This window comes from Sus scrofa, chromosome 8 (genome assembly GCF_054392235.1).
Source record: "Sus scrofa isolate SSC_HxYL_T2T_F1_AM1 chromosome 8, Sscrofa_HxYL_maternal_Yorkshire_Landrace_v2.0, whole genome shotgun sequence".
Classification (NCBI taxonomy): Eukaryota; Metazoa; Chordata; class Mammalia; order Artiodactyla; family Suidae; genus Sus; species Sus scrofa.
Window position 1 is genome coordinate 81,879,651 of NC_139390.1, and position 17,807 is coordinate 81,897,457.

The following is a 17,807-nucleotide window of genomic DNA, read 5'->3' on the forward strand; positions in this document are numbered from 1 at the left end:
ATCTGACCTTCCCAGACCGAGATTGGCGGCTGAAGAAGCAGGCTCGTTCCTCTTTTACACAGGAGGAAATGCCATGCAAATCATAAATGGCAGAATTGAGATTTGAAACCAAAGTTCTACCCTCCGCCCAGGGTTCTTTCTGTGACCCTATTTCACATGCCTAGTTCTCATTAAAGGTTCCAACCCAGGGCGAACTTAATCTATAGTCATTAATGTGAACTCGAGAGGGTGGAATCTAGTTTTCTATACAGTTTACTGACTCCTGTGTAGATGTTCTGGACCATCTCAGACCATTCTTCGCCAGCCGTCTGAAATATTTTCTTTTATTACTTCAAACTTTCCACCTCTCTTCCTCCCGATTACTCAAGTGTGTCTTTGACAAAACTTCCTTTTTTTTTTTCCTTAGCCCCGGGACTAAAACATTCTGTACTTTCTCTATGTATCTTTCCTGGTTGAACGGTCTAGATTGACTGACGCTGTTGCTTTGTAATCCCAAAGTCAATTCAAATAGCTGGAAAAGTTTGTAGAAATTATTTATCCGCAAACTGTTACCAGAGTTACCTACAGACTGGGAAGATTCTTCTACACTCTCAGCAGAGCTATTAGCACATTGTACTCTGGGGCATTCTTCCCCGTGTTCAGGGCTTAATGTGTTCAAAGCATTCTCACATAAATCTTTCCTCCGAATAATACATGAAATAAATAGTTCTGGAGTTCCCATCATGGCTCAGTGGGTTAAGGATCTGGCATTGCTGCAAGCTGTGGCATAGGTTGCAGACATGGCTCGGATCTGGCGTTGCCGTGGCTGTGGTGTAGGCCTGCAGCAAGTCCGATTCAACCCCTGGCCTGGAAACTTCCATATGCCACAGGTGCGACCATGAAAAGAGTAAATAAATAAATAAATAAATAAAAAGTTCTGATATTATTACACCTTCAGTTCAAGTGATTAAAGAACTTGCCTCATGGAAACAACCTACATGTCCATCGACAGAGGAGTGGATCAAGAAGATGTGGTACATATACACAATGGAATATTACTCAGCCATTACAAGGAATGAAATAATGGCATTTTTAGCAACACGGATGGACCTAGAAATTATCATGCTAAGTGAAGTCATGAGACGCCAATGAGACGCCAACATCGAATGCTGTCACTGACATGTGGAATCTGAAAAAAAGAGCACAATGAACTTCTTTGCAGAACAGATACTCACTTACAGATTTTGAAAAATGTATGGTTTCCAAAGGAGACAGGTTGGGGAATGGGGGGATGTGCTGGGGGTGTGGGATGCAAATCCTATAAAACTGTATTGTGATGATCATTGTACAACTATAAATGTAATAAATTCATTGAGTAATTTAAAAAAACACAAAGTATAACCCCCCCCCAAAAAAGAACTTGCCTCAAGTCACGTGGCTTGGCAAGTAGCAAATCCCAGGTTAGACTCCGAAACTCCCTACCTTTTTGCTTTGCTTTGCTTTGCTTTTTTTTTTTTTTACCATAGATCACAGTTTTTTATTCTTATGACATAAGCAAAGAGAAAAACCCCACATTCATATGAAAAATTCCAACTAGACTCACAGGAATTCAGTCTTTATTTGTAATGGAAAGTCCCAGCCTCCTGTTGCTGTCCAGGGCACATCCACGTCCACACCCGCACTCACACTCAGGCAGCGCTAGGCTGGGGGTCCTGGACCATCAGTCCTGCCCGTAGAACTGAGGCAAACTAGCTCAGAGTGCTGACCTAAGATGGTCCACCTGACGTAAGGTATAGGCAGAAGCCTGACTTCTAGACCCGTGCCCCACCCCCCTCCTTCCGGGCATGTGTTCGAGGTTCAGGTCCCTCCTCAGCTCCACACACAACAGTGGGGAGTGGAGCTCTCCTTGGGGGTGGGGGGCGCCAGCAGACATTCACCCTCAGTCACAAAGGGGAGGGGGACTAGTTACATCTATGTCACGTTTATAAAATAAGAATTACATTCTGTGTTTCCAGAAGGAGCTCCAGTCCCTTGGAAAAGCTGCCTGGGACAGCATTTGAGCCTCTCCTTCACACAGGCGTAACTTAACTATACAGCTAATTTCTAGTCAATAGCATTTATACTTAACCACCTAAATGAACCAAGCTTGAAGGAATTTAAAAGGCAATGTAGCTTAAATACGGAAATAAATATTGTATTTTGTTTAAAAAATGTTTACATATTTTTTTCTTTTAACTTAGACACACGCATTCATACTTCTCCCAAAGAGGATGGGTCAGGCAGTGAGGCTCTTGGGCCTGGGGTACATGGTCTGGGGACAAAGAAAGGAAGGGGCCGGGGGAGTAAGGTACACTTTTAAAATGTGGCTTATTTTGGGTTTTCTAACTTACACTACAGGTGATCCGGCCTACAGTGAGGTTAGGCAGGTGGGAAAGAGAGAGGGAAGAGGGTTTTGCTTCTCGGCCCCATCCTCCTAGGCTGCCAGCCCTTTAAGTCAAAACGCCATGTGAAAATTCAAGATTCGGCACTTGTAGCCATAAAGCGGTGCTACTTTCCACATTCAATTAGCGAGGCCCCAGAAACTTGAGAAACAGTTACGTCTGGCACGACCAACATGCCACCACTCATATAATTCAACTCTTCCTCCAAACTTGATTCAAAGAGCAACAGACATAGCATCGGACAAAGTAACACAAGACAAGGCTTTAAACATATGACCCAGGAGAGGCAGACAAGCCCAGGGAGGCCAACAGGGAAGGTGGGTGAGGAGGCAGCTGAAAGCAGCTGCAGGCATCCTGCCTGTTCCAAGATTTTTCCTTTCCCAGAGTGAGGGGTCACCCCTGGATCTGCCAGGCTAACAGTCTTGAGCCACCAAGCTTGTGGGGGGCCAAACTGGCAGAGAGGGTTGGAGATGAAACAGCAGCTTGGGACTTAGCAGGAGCAGCACCCATTGGGGTCTCCAAGGCAAAGCTAGATTCAGGATTATTCTAAAGGGAATTGATCCTGCAAGGAGTTGGTGAGGGACGAAGCCGCAGGAATGGGGGAACCGAGTCTTCTAATGGGACAAGAGGGGGAGAAGCACTTTTTATAGCCAAGCCAAGCAAGGTAAAGCCATAGGGATGAGCTGCTTCCCCCAAACCCATCAAATTTGTATCAGAGATGCAAGTGATGTGGGCTCTACCTGCCACCCGCCAGCAGAGGTGGCTCTCAGGGAAACGGCAGGGAAGGGAAGCGCCTGACTAAGCTTATACACTACTCGAGCGTCAGGGAAGGAAGAGGGCAATATGTACAGGTGTTTCTTTAGTTCTCTCCAGCCTCACCAGTGGGACAGTTCAAGTAAGGTCACAGGCTTCTGCCCTGCCATGTCCTTCCTGCGTCCCCCTCCCCCCAGTGGCCTGGGGCTTCTGCTCCCTGGAAGAGAGGGAATGGCCCCTGCAGCGGCCACTCCCATCCCAGTGGCTGAAGCCAGACTGGTTCCAGGTAGCTCTGCTTTATGGAACTAGAAGATGAGAGGCTCTTTCTGGCAGGTGCCGAGGTCCAGATGTGGGTGGGGGTGGGGCGGGGGTGGGGGAAGGGCCAGGGGCTGCTTCTTGGGAGTGTGCTGCCTCCGGGGCTATGGCTGTTGCCGAGCCCCTGGGGGCTTGGATCCCGCACCAATGGAAAAGGAAGGGGAAGCAGATCCAAAAGGTCCAACTCCAACAAAGCCCTGGGTGGATGTTGAGGATGCCCCAAAGGAGAGACTGCTGCCTGATGTGCCCACCCCAGGGGCAGGGGCACTCTGACCAAAGGTGGGCCAGGCAGTGCCTCCAAACACAGGCTTGCTGTCCAGTGTGCTGGCCATACTGAATGCAAAGGATGCGTTCTGGCTGGGAGCGCCCAGGCTGTTCCGGCTCAAGCCTCCCCCGAAAGGAATCATGTTGCCAGTGGGCCCACTCTGTCCTGCCCCGAAGCTGAACGCTCCCGAGGCAGAGCTGGTGCCTGGGGTGGCCACACAGATCTCAAAGCCTCCGCCGCCGCCGGCTGGGGCTGGGGGCTGGCACTGCCAATTCCCCAAATTTGAAGGGACATGGTGTTATGCTGCCCAACACAGAGCTACTGGTCCCACTGCCGGTGGTCTGGGTTGTAGCTCCTAAGCCAGAGGTGGTGGCTGCACCAAAGGAGAAGGTGCTGCCAAAGGCTGGCTGGGTGCTGGCAGGGGTGCCAAAGACAGAGGCTGTGGCTTTTAGGTCACCAAAAGCAGACTGCATGGTGCTGCCAAAGGCTGGCTGGGCTGGGGCTGGCACTGGAGTTGCAGTCAGGGTGGGGGCTGCAGCATTTTCAAAAGTGAAGGAGCTGCCAAAGCTGGGGACAAGGGCTGGTGTGGCAGCCCCCTGCTGATGCCCATCCATGGCCCCGAAGCTGGGCTGGGGGTTGGCTCCCGGGTATAATGGGAGAGAGGGCTTGGCACTTGAGCCAAAGGGAATGTTGAATGCCGGGGCAGTGGGGCTACTGAAAGGCAGCATGGGCTGGCTGGTGGTGGCCTGGGTGGAGGCTGTAAGCGTGCTGCCAAAACCACTAAAGCCAGCAGTGCTGCTGCTGCTGGCGGCTGTCTGAGCAGCACTGGGAAGGGACTGGCCAAAGGCGGTGACTGATGTTGCAGTAGGCATGGTGGGAGGCTTACCAAACTGGAATATGGAGCCCACAGCTGGGGTGAAGCTGGCATCAGAGGCAGGGGGAGTCCCAAAAAGGAAGGGCTGGGAGGTGGCAACAGTGGTGCTAGTCATGGTGCTCAGGGTGCTGGTCGTGCTGCTCACACAGAAGCTGAATGTGGGCTTCAGGGCAAAGTCTGTGGAGGTGCTCGCTGTGGTCACAGAAGCCGCTGCAGGGGTGGCACTGGCCTGGCTATTGAAGAGAGGGGTGCTCGTAGTAGTGGCTGGAGGAGCTGTTTGCTGGAAAGAGAAGGGAGTTAATACGGGCGTGGATGCAGGAGGCCCCATGGTACTAAAGACAGGTTTGAAAGTGAGGGATGGGCTGCTGGTAGTCATGGGGACGGCTGAGCTGGAAGATGCTGTGGCTGTGACCTTGGAAGGGCTAGAGGGCAAGGGGCCCTCCTTTTCACTTTTGGGAGGGGGCAGAAAAATGGGATTGAACATGGGAGATGCTGAAGACACAGCAGAAGGGTTAGCAGATGGGGTGCTCAGCATTTCAAAAGGAATGTTCTGCTTGGGGGTGGGAGATGGGGCAGACGGGGCTTGGGATTTGGCAGATGTCTCAGCCTGAGGGGCTGGAGGGGCCTTGGTGGTGTCAGTGACTAGTCCTGTGGAAGAAGCAGGGGTCAGTCCCAAGAAAGTGGCTGTAGATTTGGAGTCTGAGGAGGTGCCCAGAAGAGGTCCTGACTGTGAAGAGCCAAGAGGGGCCAGAGGGCTGGGTGTCTTCGGAGGTGAATGAACCAAAGTGGTTGCCATGCCAGCAGATTCAGGGAAGGATGGTAGGCCTGGGGAGCTCTGCGTCTTCTTCAAGCTCTCCAACAGTGGGTTAGCACTTGGGGCTGGGAGGGAGGCTGTGGAGGCAGCAGAGTCAGCAGCAGGCAGGGTGAGAGTGAAGAAAGGCTGACTACTGGTAGGTGGGCTCTCAGGGACAGAAGTCGAGGCAGTATCAGTCTTATCCTCCAAGATCTTGTTAAACCATTGTAACAAAGCTTTCTTTTCCAAATCTAAGTCTTCAGCAGTGACTGAATAACCAAGCTGGGGAGGCGGAGGCAAGATCAGCGGGTCCCCTCGCCGGGATGGCAGCAGCTGAACCTTCCGCTTACGCTGCCCTGAGCTGCCAGGTGTTGATGGGAAATTCCATGAGTTCTGTTTCTTCCACGTGGTTGTATCTGCCACCTTCTCTCCCTGGGACTTCTTGTCTGTTACCAGTGGAGTTGCAGAGCTAGAATGATGAGAAAGTTCCTCTTCTCTTCTTTTCTTTGCTGGCCTCTCTGGAGTCTGGGAGTGGGATGAAGCGGAGCTAGAGAAGGGAGAGGAGCTAGGACCACTCCTCTTCCGCAGCTGAGAGAGACCTCCAGTAGAACTGTAAGAACTGGTAATGGCATTGCGGCTGGAGCTGGGGATGCCGGCTGTGTACGTGCTTGTCAAGGAGCTCAGAGAAGAGGTGCGTGATCTCTTATTTAAGGGGTCATCTGAGCTCTGGGAATTGAGACCTCTCTTCAGAGACCCAGGCTTCGGCACAAAAGAGGCAGGGACTCCATTGGCCACCACCGGCTGGAATGCTGAATGCCCGCCCCCACTGCTATCATGGCGCCTTCTTTTAGCTTCCTGGCCATCAGCAAATGTTTGGTCTTCTTCCTCCACTGTCCTTTTCCTCCTCTCTTTGAGGGCACTCGGTTCAGTCTCCTTTGCACACGGATCTGGGGTGCTAGTTGATGGTGAGGACAGTGTTGAGCTGATACCCTGATCTGGTAGACCGGAACGAGTCAATTTGCTATCCGGGGGAGCAATCCTCACTGTCACTGGGCTGCACACCACTTTGGAATTGCGAGCAGATAGCACAGTCTTCTTGGGACAACCATTCCAGCACACCGTGGGAAGGACCCCCGGCAAGGAATAGCGGGCCTGCTGGATTGGATATCTTCTTCGAGGTGTTATTACAAACCGATGTAATGAAGTCCCACAGGCCGGGTGGGAAGGCCTCCTAGAGGGTCGGAGAAGAGGAGTGGGGCGGGAGGGGAGAGAATAAGCGCGGTGGGGATGGGCTGATGGAGCCGGCGGCGCGGTGCCGGCGGCCGGGCGGCGGCCGGGCCTCTCCCGCACGTCCCTGGCCTCCGGGGTGGAGGCAGGCTGCGGGGGGGCGGGCTTGGACAGGTAATTGCCCATGAGGAGCAGTTCACGGGGTCGGGTCCTTCCGAGTAGGCTCCGCGGCTCTAGGAGATTTCCGTTTACTGCGCACTTGGCCGACGGCGAGGCGAGCAGTGTTCGCTGACGGCGCGCGCTCCGAACGAACGAGCAGGGAGAAGGCGCGCGAACCTCGGGGATCGAGGCTCGGTCCCCACCAGGCCGCGGAGCCAGGCCCGCGCAGCCGCCGCCGGCAGCAAGTACAGCACGAGGCCGAGCAGCGTCGCCCCGGCCCGACGGTCCTTGACCCTCGCCAACAGCCACCCCCGGAGGCGACCTCCCTAGCTTCTTTTCAACGCGAAATGGGACCTCCTCTAACTCCCTCCCTACCAAACTTAAGTTAAAAAATCAGAGCTCCTGTCATGACTCAGCAGAAACATATCCAACTAGTATCCATGAGGACGCAGGTTCGATCCCTGGCCTCGCTCAGTGGGTTAAGGATCTGGCGTTGCTGTGGCTGTGGCCTAGGCCAGTAGCTGCAGCTCCAATTCAGCCTCTAGCCTGAGAACCTCCATATGCCACGGGTGCAGCCCTAGAAAACAAAAAGACAAAAACAAAGGAAGAAAGAAAGAAAATGCACACCATATGAAAAGGTATTCAGTAAAAAGTAACTCTCTCAGTATCTGTATTTTTGAGAATCTGACTAATTCTACAGTGACATTATCAGAAAGCATAGTCTGTGTTTTGTTCATATAAAATAGTTTGTAATAGTTAAGTAAAATAATAAGCAATGCATCCATCAAAAATCACTTAAGGAGGAGTTCTGGCTGTGGCTGAATTGTGACCCTATAATGGATGGGTACAGTGGGGTCCGGTTCTCCCTAACTGTCCATCTGTCCAATGGTCAAGATTGGATTTTAAAAAGGATGCTATAACTTGTGTGTGTTGTCAGAAATAATACTTTAGAGGGATTTAAAACATTCTTGCTGTGAAAATATAGCAGGGAGGCAGCGTGCCCTGTGGCAGCAGCAGAGCCCACGGGCTCACTTGCATTATCTCCCCCGAGTTTATCCTCTCTGTAAAATGAACTTAAAAGTGTTGTTGTGTGGAGTTCCTGTTGTGGTGCAGCAGAAATGAATCCTACTAAGTATCCATGAGGACTCCAGTTCGATCCCTGGCCTTGCTCAGTGGGTTAAGGATCCAGCATTGCCATGAACTGTGGTGTAGGTCGCAGATGCGGCTCAGATCTGGCGATGCTGTGGCTGTGGTGTAGGCTGGCAGCTGTAGCTCCGATTCAACCCCTAGCTTGGGAACCTCCATATGCCGTGGGTGTGGCCCTAAAAAGACAAAAAATAAAAATAAATGTTTTAAAGTACACAGTGATGGGGTGAAGGAGAAGAGAAAGCAGATCACAACTCTACTGACTGAGGAACTCCGAACACATGAAACCACAGAGCTCAAAGCTGTGTTGGCGGAGCACAAAAATTAAACAATGTGACTGAGTGTGGACATCTAGGAGGGTTTTACTCCTCCACTCTTTCCTCAAAAGCATTTGTTTCTAATCTTAAACAGCTAACAGTCACCGCTCAAATAATCCCAAATCCATCTCGTCTCTGGCCCGCTAAGGGCATGATGTGACTCAAACCCAGGGACATGGGCTGTGTGAGCACTGCCTCTCTAGGTTCAGCCTGTTACAAAGTATAACTAGGGGTCAGTGCGTACCAGTCAGGGTCACAGACAAGAATGTTGCCAGCTTCCTGGTCTGTATCATTGGCCCCCTCTCTACAAAGGAATTCCCAAATCATGTATGATGATACAAGGATTTCCTACATGTGTGTAAGTATCTTTCAAAGCCTGCAGGGTACTGTCCTCTTGGCCATCATATGGGCAGTCATCCTTGGCCCAGAAAGTTTCTGGATATAATTTCTTGAAGACTTAAAATTAGTATTTACATTAACATTTTATATTAAAGAATTTAGAAATATTTTATTTTTATAAACATGTTTTTGAAAATTTGGCCTATTAGATTTAAGATCAGGCTTATAATTCCAATTTAAGATGTATACTTCATTTATACTTGTGATTTTATTTTTTTTAATTTTAAAATTTTTTTATTTTTATCTTTTTGCCTTTTCTAGGGCCGCTCCCTCGGCATATGGAGGTTCCCAGGCTAGGGGTTGAATCAGAGCTACAACTGCCGGCCTACACCAGAGCCACAGCAACTCTGGATCTGAGCCATGTCTGCAACCTACACCACAGCTCATGGCAACGCCGGATCCTTAACCCACTGAGCAAAGCCAGGGATCGAACCCACAACCTCATGGTTCCCAGTCGGATTCGTTAACCACTGAGCCACGACAGGAACTCCTATTTTTTTTAATTTTTAAAAATGTATTTTATTCACATATAGCTGATTTACAATGTTGTGTCAATTTCTGCAAAGGGATTCAGGTATACATACATGTATATTCTTTTCTATTATGGTTTATCACAGGATATTGAATAGAGTTTCCTGTGAGATATATATATATATATATATATATATATATATGTATAGTAAGACCTTGTTGTTTATCCTTTCTGTATGTAATAGTTTGCATGATATAGTTTGCTAATCCCAAACTCCCAATCCATCCCTCCCCCACTGCCCTCCCCCTTGGCCACCAAAATCTGTTCTCTATGTCTGTGAGTCTGTTTTGTAGATAAATTCACTGTGTCATATTTTAGATTCCTATACTAGTGATTTTTAAGTTAAAATTTTTCATTGCTGGTAGAAGCATTCATCATATATTGAGTCATTTGAGAGAGCTTAAAGTTTACCATATTTAAAAGCATATTACAAGAATTATTTGAGGAGTTCCCTGTCAGTCTAGTGGTTAAGGATCCAGTGTTGTCACTGCTGTGGCTCAGGTGCCATCCCTGGACCAGGAATTTCCATGTGCCCTAGGCATGGCAAAAAAAAAAAAAAAAAAATTTAAGAACTCAGCGAAGTTTTATTAATTGAAACAACTAAGACACTTAAAGAGAACATCAAATATATTACATATATAAATGCTACTTAACCTATTTAAAAGTTTAATTAGCTAAGCTTATAAATAGGATCAAACAAAAGCCAAAGTCCCTTTTATTTATTTATTTACTTATTTGTTTAGTTTATTTTTGTCTTTTTAGGGCTGCACCCGTGGTATATAGAGGTTCCCAGGCTAGGGGTCGAATGGGGTAGCTAGAGCTGCTGGCCTGCACCACAGCTCACCACAACACTGGCTCCTTTAACCCACTGGGTAAGGCCAGGAATCGAACCCCCATCCTAATGAGTACTAGTCGGATTCGTTTCTGCTGCACCACAATGGGAACTCCCAAAGTCCCTTTTAAAGTGATTTTTAAATTGGTAGATTTATAATCAACCTAAAAGCTTAAGGAAGGACAAGGTTTTTAACTTGGCAAATTTAGTAATTTAGATGTGTAATCATGAAGCCAAAGCCAACTTCTGAATTATCTCTTCTGCAGACAAAAAATTTTGAGGACATTTAAAAAAAAAAAAAGCCAACATTGACAAAATTAAATTTGAGTCACTAAAGTAAAAATGTCATAACCTTCCTTCCTCTTCTGCCTGTCTCCAGAACTTCCTATGGCCTGAGTGGGTTACAGCTTCGTCTTCCTGTCTGTTCCTGTGTGTCCTGCAGTGTCCTTTGCCCTTCCTTCAGCTGTAGCTCCCTTGAGCTTTCAAACACTGGAGGAGATCCTACTGTGTGTACATTATCTGCCCTGTACCAGCTCCAGCCAGCTTGAATTACAAAGCCATGATTTGTATGAAATCTCGGTTTATATGATGGGACCAAACCTACACAATTCAATCCATGGTGTCCCACAAAAGGTGTCATCACATCCAGGAACTCCACTCCCTGATGGACTGTGACAGTCACTGACTCTTATTGCCCCAACTCTGTGTAAGAAAACCAGCTCCTCTGAGACTCTGGGCTCACATGCGCCCTTTGACCTCATGTCTTCCTATGTCCCACACCCTCTGCTGACCCCTATTCCCCTCCTTCTACGTGTCCAAGACTTTGGCACCTGCTCCCAGACTTCTTCTCCAGACCTTCCAGTAAGTTGCCCAACTGCCTTCACTGTTCAGGAAGATGACCCACCCATCACCTCTGGGTTCTTCTATCTCCTCCTCCCCAAGTCTCCTCCTCTCCGTGTCCCCAGAAGGACAGTCCCCTGGGCCTGGGCACTGCCTACAGCTGTCCAACCTCCAAATGACGAACTCGGCCTCCTGCATCTGGCTCAGAGGCCACTGGTCCCTCCTCTCTCCCCAACCTGTCTGTCACCTCCTGCCTTCTCGTTCTTCCTTATTTAGTGTAGATTCAGGCAAGTGCCTGTGACCCTTAGTGGAAGGCTCAGCTGACCCTGGCTTTCCCATCCTCTCAGCGTTGAATGGAGTCTGCTTCACCCCAAATTTCTGCTTCACTGGGAGAAGGGTTCTTCCCCTTTCTTTACAAGGAAAACACCGGCCTTGGGCTGGCAACCAGATGGTCTGACTAGCCTGGCCCACTGTGCAGGTGCACTGACGGTGCCTGCAAGAGGCCTTAGGGAAATTCAAAGAGTGCACTGCCCTTTCCACTTCAGAATCTTCGAAACCCCCTGAAACTTCATTTGGCGGTGGTGTCACTAAACACAGGATTAAAGGAGAGGACTTTCTGTCCCCTAATCTCTGGAGGTCTTTCCTGCCCTTCCGTAGGCACAATTGGTATTTTCTTGCCTTATATTATAATAAATGGAAATGTGGCATGTAATATAATACATTACAATCTATAGTATAATGGAAATATAATACATGATATAATGCAATATAGAATATAGAAATGGAATGGAATGGAAATATCATGTAGAATAGAATAGAAAATGTACAAAAAGCTTCAGGCCCTCTTGCCCTTGAATCAGATCACCACTTCTAAACACACATCCTAAAGCCACCACTCTCTTTTCCTTAAATTCCTGTTTCTCCTATGTGATGGAATCCCAAACATGAAAAGTCCCTGTGGATTGAGAGGAGACCAGGCACTCTTATGACTTTTCTAGTCAACTCATCTCACCCTCCACGATAATGTTTCAAGCTCTCTCCACACTCCTCCAGCCACGGGCAGTCTCTGCCCACCACCCCCATTTCACAAAAGAAATTAAAGCCATCCAAAGAAATTCCCCTCAACCCCCCACTGCCAACCTCCCACCCTGTGCATCGGCTCCCTCCCACTGCAATGGGAGAGGGCTCCCTCCTAGAATGGCTGCCAGCCCCCTTGTGCAATCAAGACAGTCTCTTCCTGCCTCTGGGAACCACACACTGCATAGCATCCCGTCTCCCTCCCATATTTCCCACCACTCCATCTCCAGATCATTCCTCCCAAGGTTGACAAGGCTCAAGTCTCTTCCATATTTATTTGAAGCAAGCTAGCAAACCCCAAATAACAACTTCTTGTCTCCCTCAAGCTTCTCTCTTTCTCTTCCTTCACAGAGCAGCTTCTGGAAAGAGTTCTTTACTTATACTTCCTGTTTCTTATTTTCTCATCTGTTAACCTGACTTGACTCTACTTCAATCTGGCTTCCACCCTTATCACTCCAAACAGCACTTGCAAAGATCATCAGTGGCCACCGTGTTGCTATAATTCCCAGATATAGTGTATTCTTCCTGTTGCCTAACCTGTCAGAAAGAGCTGGTTGTTGACACTCCTCCCCCCACCTTTTTTTTTTTTTTTTTGCTTTTTAGGGCCACACCCAAAGAATATGGCGTTCCCAGGCTAGGGGTCGAATCAGAGCTGCACCTGCCAGCCTACATCAGAGCCACAGCAACACCAGATCCAAGCTGCACCGCACCGCAGTTCATGGCAACATCGGATCCTTAACACACTGTTCGAGGCCGGGGATCGAACCTGTATCCTCACCAACACTGTGTAGGGCTCTTAACCCGTTGAGCCACAACAGGAACTCCCGTCCTTCCTTCTTAGAACAGTCTCTCTCTTTGCTTTCATGACCCCACATACTTGGTTTAACTTTTCCACTTTCCTTTTCAGACTTATCCTTCCCTACCCAGTTGCCCAGGCCTGGATCCTAGACTACTCCTCACTGGCTGCTTTCTTCCTAAGGCATCTCATTTATGCTCATCTATATGCCACTGCCTCCCAAATGTAACTCTCCTGTGCAGACACGTCATCTAAACTCCAGATCTAGATGGGCAACTGCTCTCTTGAGACATGTGTCCACTTGGGTGTCTCAGCATGTCCACTCGGCATGTCCAGGTCTGAGCTCGTGATACTTCATGCTGAGGTTGGTCCTCTCCTAGTATTCTTTATTTCAACATGTGACACCACCATCTATTCAGAAGAATCTGCTACTAGACTTAGTTCCACTGATTTACCTCAAACCCATCAAACTCTTTTTACTCCCACTTTCATCATCCTAGTTTGAGCTGCCTTCACCTCTTGTCTCATCTCCTGATTTGCTTTTTTTTTTTTTAAATGTTTTTGTTTCCTTGTTTTTTTCACCTCGCCAGAGGCATGCAGAAGTTCCCGGGCCTGGGATGGAAGCCACACCACAGCAGCAACCTGAGCCAGTGACAACATGAAATCCTTTAATGCTAAGCCACCAGGAAACTCTTTCCTATCTCATCTCCTGATGGTCTCATCTGCTTTACCTTCTCTGTAGATCCTTCTTCATGGTGCATCTAGAACAAACTTTTCTAGTAGAAATATCATGGGAGCCACAAACGCAAGTGGCTTATGTAATTTTAAAGGTCCTGGGAGTTCCTGTCGTGATGCAGTGGTTAACCGACTAGGAACCATGAGGTTGCGGGTTCGGTCCCTGCCCTTGCTCAGTGGGTTAACGATCCGGCGTTGCTGTGAACTGTGGTGTAGGTTGCAGATGCGGCTCGGATCCCGCGTTGCTGTGGCTCTGGCGTAGGCCGGTGGCTACAGCTCTGATTGGACCCCTAGCCTGGGAACCTCCATATGCCACGGGAGTGGCCCAAGAAATGGCAAAAAGACAATAATAATAATAATAATAATAATAAATAAATAAATAAAGGTCCTAGTAGCTACATTCTTAAAAATAAGCAAGATGGCATATATGGAATGACTGGCCAACGGGGACCTGCTGTCTAGCACAGGGAACTCTACCCAGAATTCTGTGCTAATCTATATGTGAAAAGAATCTGAAAAAGAATAGATGCGAGTATATGTATAACCGAATCACTTTGTTGTACAGCAGAAATGATCACAACATTGCAAACCAACTATAGGTCAATAAAACTTGACACAACGAAAAAAAATAGGAAAAGACCTTAGAGAGTATCCATCTCAATGCCTCTTTTTAGAGATGAGGAAACACATTTCCATCTTCTTTTATTTTAAAATAACTTTTTATTTAAATATATAAATATGTAACATTTATAAACTATATAAATATATTGACAAAATATTATAAATATATAAATATAATTATATATACAACATACAATTTTTATATAATATATATTATATATAAATATAATTATATAATATAATAAATACACATAGAATTATAAATATATGTTTATAATATTTATATTATAAATATGTAATGCTTATAATATAATAAAATAAATAAAACATTTATTTTAAAATATTCTTTTTTATTTTAAAATAACTTTTCTCTGGATATCATCATCTTCACTATTTATAGTAAATGACCTTGCATATCCTCAGCAATTAACCAATCTTGTAACCCTTTGATTAGATGTTCCCATTGTAGCTCAGTGGGTTAAGAACCCGACTAGTATCCATGAAGATAAGTGTTCCATCCCTGGCCTTGCTCAGTGGGTTAAGGATTCCATGTTGCCATGAGCTGTGGTGTACATTGCAGATGAGGTTCAGATCCTGTGTTGCTGTGGCTGTGGTGTAGGCCTCTGCTGCTGCTCTGATTCGACCCCAAGCCTGGGAACCTCCAAATACCACAGCTGTGGTCATAAAAAAATTTTTTTAAAAAAGGACTTTGATTAAACAAAGCTTATACCATGAATTCTTTTCATTCCTTCATTAAAAGATTACTTTTTTTATGGCCACAGTCCCAGGCCAGGGACTGAATCCACGCTGCAGCTACAACCTAGACCACAGCTGTGGCGATGCCAGATCCTTTAACCCACTGTGCCACAGCAGGAACTCCAAAGGATAATTTTAAAAGTATCATTCTTTTAAAAGTATAAATCATTATTCTTGTGCAAGTATAAAATGAACACACATCAAAGCTTTTATTTAACTAACGGGAAACCAGTACCATGTTACAACTGATTCAAAGGATAATTCAAAGAACAGGAAATTATATAGAAATGACTTTATAGAATATGCTAAATAGGTCTGTCCACCGGGCAATAAATAAACTACATTCCACCAGAAAAAAAATTTAAATAAAAATAAAAAGGTAAGCAAAAAACAGATAAAACTGATTTTAATTACACTTAACCTCAAATAGTACATTTCATGTAGTGACTATGAAGAAATTAATCAGATATTTTACATTCTTTTTTGTTTGTTTGTTTGTTTTTGTCTTTTTTTGCCTTTTCTAGAGCTGCTCCTGCGGCATATGGAGGTTCCCAGGCTAGGGGTCAAATCGGAGCCGTAGCCGCCGGCCTACGCCACAGCCACCGGCCTACACCACAGCCACAGCAACACGGGATCGCAGCCGCGTCTGCAACCTACACCACAGCTCATGGCAATGCCGGATCCTTAACCCACTGAGCAAGGCCAGGTGTTGAACCCACAACCTCATTGTTCCTAGTCGGATTCATTAACCACTGTGCCATGACGGGAACTCCCTACATTCTTTTTTGTACTTTCTTTGAAACCCAGTGTGTAGTTTACATTCACAGCACAACTCAACTCTAAGACCAGCAACATTTCAAGCGTTCAATACCCATTATGGAACAGTAGAGATCTGGAAAGACCTTTTAACGATACACATCTGATCATTTCACCCCACTTCAAGTTTAAAAACCTTCTGTGGCTTCCTAAGTGTTCTTAGGACTAGGATTCAAATATTTAGCATAGGCTACAGGTTCTTGCAGGGTCTGCGGTATGGTTTGTGCTTCAACTTCCCGTCTCTGCCTCTTCTTACCCTCAGCACCTGTGTTCTGCCATATCAGCCAATTCAGACTTTTGGGTTTCCAGACACACAGAGTTTCCACCCACCACAGATCCTTTGCATATGCTGTTCTCTTTTCTGTGCATGCCAGCCTCTGCTACCGTCCCCTCCTCCATCGCCAGCATCTCCATCACCAACTTCATCTCCACCAGCATCCCCACCACCTCCGTCATTACAGTATCACCACCACCACCTTCACTACCACTCCCACCAGCACTGTCACTACCACCTCCCCTAACACCACCAGCACTAGCATCATCACCAGCACCATCTCCACCCACACAACCACCATCACCTCCACCAGCACCGTCATCACCTCCATCCGCACTACCACCATCACCTCCACCAGGACTAGCACCAGCACCAACGCCACCTCCACCAGCACTATCACCATCACCTCAACCACCACCATCACCATCTCCTTCAGGTCTCCACTCTTCAGCCTAGATATATGTTCCTTCCCTTCATAGCATTTGGCTTAGTTTGTAACTACATTCTCCCACGTGTGTGATTAATGTCTGGCTCTCTTTGGAGGCCATAAAAAGGAATTGTTTGTTGAGCTCATCAAGGTACCCTCAGTGCTTACCCAGGAACTTGTATAGTATGTGTTACACAAGTAAATGAATAAGTCAAGATAATCAGGAAAGGAAGAACCATAAAATGGGGCACAGAAACGAGCTCAAAGAATGGAGAAGTCAGAGAACACTCTCTAGTTTGGCAGGTAGAATCTGAAGTGGGGATGTTGAGACCTTATCTTGTGTTACTATCTCTGCTGGCTTTTTAATGGGTGTTGGTTTAATGCTTTAACAAGTCTGTGAGGCGGGTATTATCTGCAGTTTAAATGGGTTCAGGACTTGCCAAGGGACATAGCTAGGATTGGAACCCCAATCTGTCGGATTTCAAAGCTCTGGTGCCAGACCCTTCACTGGGTCTCCATGGACAACTTCCTGTGATTCATAATCTTGCCAGTCGACTCAATGAGAATAATATTATCCACTGAGAATGTGACTGAGCACTCACATAACAGAGAAAGCTAGATTATTTATTTTATTTTATTTTATTTTATTTTTTTGTCTTTTTGCCTTTTCTAGGGCCGCTCCCAGGGCATATGGAGGTTCCCAGGCTAGGGGTCTGATCGGAGCTGTAGCCATCGGCCTACACCACAGCCACAGCAATGCGGGATCCGAGTCGCATCTGCAACCTACACCACAGCTCACGGCAACTCCAGATCCTTAACCCAATGAGTGAGGCCAGGGATCGAACCCGAAACCTCATGGTTCCCAGTCGGATTTGTTAACCACCGAACCATGATGGGAACTCCGAGAAAGCGAGATTCTTATTTTATTTAGATTTTTATAGTGTGTATATACCCCTATTTTGCTGCAAGATCTCTTTTTTCAGAGATTTTTATTTTTTCCATTATAGTTGATCGCAATGTTCTGTCAGTTTCTGCTGCACAGCAAAGTGACCCAGTCACACATACATACACATTCTTTTTCTCACATTATCCTCCATCATGCTCCCTCACAAGTGATCGGATATAGTTCCCACTGGATCTCATTGCTTATCCAGAGGCAACAGTTCGCATCTCCTAACCCCAAACTCCCAGTCCCTCCCCCTCCCTTCCCCCTCCCCTTGGCATCCGCAGGTCTGTTCTCCAAAAGATTTCTTTACGCAAATATTGCCCAAAGGCATTGCCCAATCCTAGTGTGATTGCCTCATAGGAGAGCTTCAGCCAGACAAACCTTGCCTGAAGTGAGATCAGTTACTGTTTCAAGTCCAAGAAGGAAGTTAAGTGATGATTGATAATGACTTATATGGGAGACTCTCAATGCCAATCCATCGTCCCTC

At 46.9% G+C, this 17,807-nt stretch overlaps 1 pseudogene; it reads right to left on the bottom strand.

Annotated features, from left to right (window-relative positions):
* Positions 1–3,478: 3,478 nt before the first annotated feature.
* Positions 3,479–16,374, bottom strand: LOC100627016 (nuclear envelope pore membrane protein POM 121C pseudogene; annotated as a pseudogene).
* Positions 16,375–17,807: the final 1,433 nt, after the last annotated feature.